This window comes from Castor canadensis, chromosome 2 (assembly GCF_047511655.1).
Source record: "Castor canadensis chromosome 2, mCasCan1.hap1v2, whole genome shotgun sequence".
Taxonomy (NCBI): Eukaryota; Metazoa; Chordata; class Mammalia; order Rodentia; family Castoridae; genus Castor; species Castor canadensis.
The window spans coordinates 79199279-79202798 of NC_133387.1; the positions used below are offsets into that span (position 1 = coordinate 79199279).

The 3520-nt window shown below is 37.7% G+C and overlaps 1 pseudogene; it reads left to right on the plus strand.

Annotated features, from left to right (window-relative positions):
• The first annotated feature begins 535 nt into the window (after window positions 1-535).
• LOC109679755 (coatomer subunit gamma-1 pseudogene) lies at window positions 536-1543 on the plus strand (annotated as a pseudogene).
• The last annotated feature ends 1977 nt before the right edge of the window (window positions 1544-3520 follow it).

Sequence of the window (3520 nt, forward strand, 5' to 3'; positions counted from 1 at the left end):
ATGTCTCAGAAAAAAATTTTAGACAATAAATTCTGTCATCATTTTGAAAAGATAATTCCAAGAAGTTTCCTTTCTCCACCACACTGTAGGACTTTGTGTTCTCCAGTGTTGAAGGAGAGAGTAAAACAGAAAGTTGTTTTTGATTTTAAACACATCTAAATACAAATCATTTTTTAAAGTAGCATGAAAAATTATTACAGTTATTCAACTAATCAGGTATTTAATGCATTCATTAAATTCATCCTTTTCCAAGCTCAAAAGAATTTGCTTGTAGAAATCTTCTAAACTATTTTATAGTATACCAATCCTAAATTTGATGTTCATAGAAAAAGAATTTTATAGAAAAATAACTTTTATTGGAATGCAAACTAATGTATTTGGAATAGCACAAAAATTGGGAGTAAAATAATGTTTTATCATCAATAATCATATCCATTTTAAAATCTTTTTTCTGTAAACACTAGTCATTTGTAGCTAAGATGACATAAGTAACAATTTTGTATCTTGCCTTTTTCACTTGTCATGACTACTTTCAGTATTATTAAAAATTCTTTTAGCCCTCAATGCAGGCTATATTCTAAATGGTCTAACCATGTTCATCCTGGTCTGGAGAAAGCTCTGCAGCAGTACACTCTAGAACCATCGGAAAAACCTTTTGACCTGAAGTCTGTGCCACCTGGCCACCACACCTATGGCAGAGCAGAGAACAGAAAACATGCCTGTCACAGCAGCCGAACAGCCTGAGAAAGTGACCAACACCTGGCAGGAGATCTTCCAGGAGCAGTTGGCTGCGGTGCCAGAGTTCTATGGGCTGGGGCCCCTCTTCAAGTCCTCACCCAAGCCAGTGGCCCTCACCGAGTCAGAGACAGAGTATGCTATCCGCTGCACCAAGCACACTTTCACTGACCACATGGTGTTTCAGTTTGACTGCACAAACACGCTCAATAACCAGACTCTGGAGAATGTCACAGTACAGACGGAACCCACTGAGGCCTACGAGGTGCTTTGTTATATGCCTGCCCAGAGTCTGCCATACAACCAGCCTGGGACTTACTACATGCTGGTGGCCCTGCCCAAGGAAGACCCCACAGCTGTGGCCTGCACATTTTGCTGCATGATGAAGTTCACTGTCAAGGACTGTGACCCCACCACAGGGGAGACCAACGATGAAGGCTATGAGGATGAATATTTGGATGTAGCTGACTACATCCAAAAGGTTATGAAACTGAACTTTGAAGCAGCCTGGGATGAGGTAGGGGATGAGTTTGAGAAGGAGTAAACATTCACCTTGTCTACCATCAAGACACTTGAAGAGACTGTAAGCAATATCATGAAGTTTCTGGAAATGCAACCTTATGAAAGGTCAGACAAAGTGCCAGATAACAAGAACACCTACACACTGCTCCTGGCTGGTGTGTTTCAGGGTGGTTATAACATCTTCGTGCATTCTCGGTTGCTGCTTTTGGACACAGTGACAATGCAGGTGACAGCTAGAAGTTTAGAGGAGCTGCCAGTAGACATCATCTTGGCAATTGTGGACTAAGGGTCCATACCCCACCAGCTCTACTCCTACTTTTTACCCCTCAACACCACGCAGAAGTCACACCTTCCCTGCCAACGTGGAGGAACTCCTTCCTGAGCCTCTGTATTCAAAAACAATCAGGAATCGTTGTGAATTTTTTTTAAAAATCTGCTCCTTCATCCAGGACTGCTAGGATTGTATTTTTTAAAAACAGGGTATTAGTTTAGCTTGTCACAGCTCTAGCTGCCCTGCTTGCTAGGGAAAGGACATCACAAATGAATAAAATGTTTGCACCTTCAGAAAAAAAAATTCTTTTAAACCCCAGCCAGTACTATCTCAAAAAAATTCTTTCTAAAACAATTTAACTGCTTGATAACACTCCAATGTATGAATGGATGCCCCAATTCTTTTATTCTAATATAAGATATTAAGGATAATTACATTCTTGATATTATATTTAATTCTGTTACAATTATACTTATGCATAAATTATATTTGCATCATCAACAAAAGTTCTAGTAGCTATCATTATTAACCCAAAAGGTAATGAGTGAACATCAGATATGCCACCGCTATGGTGCAGTAATCAGGGTAGATGTGCTAGTCTGACATATAAGAGGTGGAACTTTTAAAAACCTATATTTCACTTAATAACAAGTGAGACTGGATTGTTTTCAATACCATGTGTATTTTTCTTAACAGTTCATTGCTTGCATCCACTATGCTATTGCTTACTTCTACTACCCATTGGCTCCCTTACTTTTTCAATTTACATGCATTTAAAAATACTTATCTTCATAGGGTAAGAAACCTGGACAAAGCTCTCTATTTGTGGGATTCTGTACTTAAATTTTGTCATTTATGCCAAGAATATGTTTAGATTTGATCACCCCACAAAATCACCTAGGTTTTACTAATAAATTTTTTGTTAATTGTTCATCACATTACTTGTTCTTATCAAGGCACAAAATTTACTAACAAAGCTTTTAAAAAGAAAACTTTATAGAATTATTTTAAGGTAAAAGTACTTACAACAAGAATATCATTCATATTGTTTCCAATATTTCTCATTTTCTGTCTCCCACTTTCACACGTGATTCTTGTGTTTCACTCATAGGCAATTTTTTTTATTTTTGGAGTGCTAGGGAAGGAACCCAGGGCCTCACATGTGCAAGGCAAGTGCTCTACCACTTAGCTAATACCCCCAAGTCTGATTTTTTATTGTGTGACAGGGTCACACTATGTAGCTCAGGTTGCCCTCAAACTTCCGATCCTCCTGCCTCAGCCTCCCGAATAGCTGGGATGACAGACATGAACCACCTGGCTTCACTTATGTACTCATGTTGGCTGGTAATTTTATTTATTACTTCCACTCATTTAAGCTAAGGAATTCTTAGATAATCGACAGATATCTGTGTTCTTTTTCTTTTGCTCATTCTAACATTTAATTATTTTCTTCATATGCAACATATGTTTAGTTATGAAGTAAAAACTATTTTTTCAAATAACTTCATTTTTATACTTTATGTTAAAGATGCAATTTATTTAAATTTTTTAACTTTATGTCATATTAAATTCTTACTAATCTAGAACTACATCAATAACATATTTTAGGACCGATGGCATGGCTTAGCAAGCTTAAGGCTCTGAATTCAAATGCCACTACCACAAAACAAAATGATAATTTCCTATTCCACTAACCTGACAAATTATTTCTGCCATAGTCACATTGTTTTAACTATCATAACTTTAACATATGATCTAGCATAGCTAGTTGTGAGGCTAAGATCAAGAAGATCATGGTTCAATGCCAGCCCAGGCAAAAAATTCCTGAGATCCCATCTCAATTAAAAAAAAGCTGCAATCCCAACTACACAGGAGGTATAAAGAGCAGGACTGTGGTCTAGGCTGGCCTGGGCATAAAGTGAGATTGTATCCTCAAAAACAACCAAAGCAGCTGTTTTCCTTCGGTACCCCACCGAAGATGCTGATGTCGCC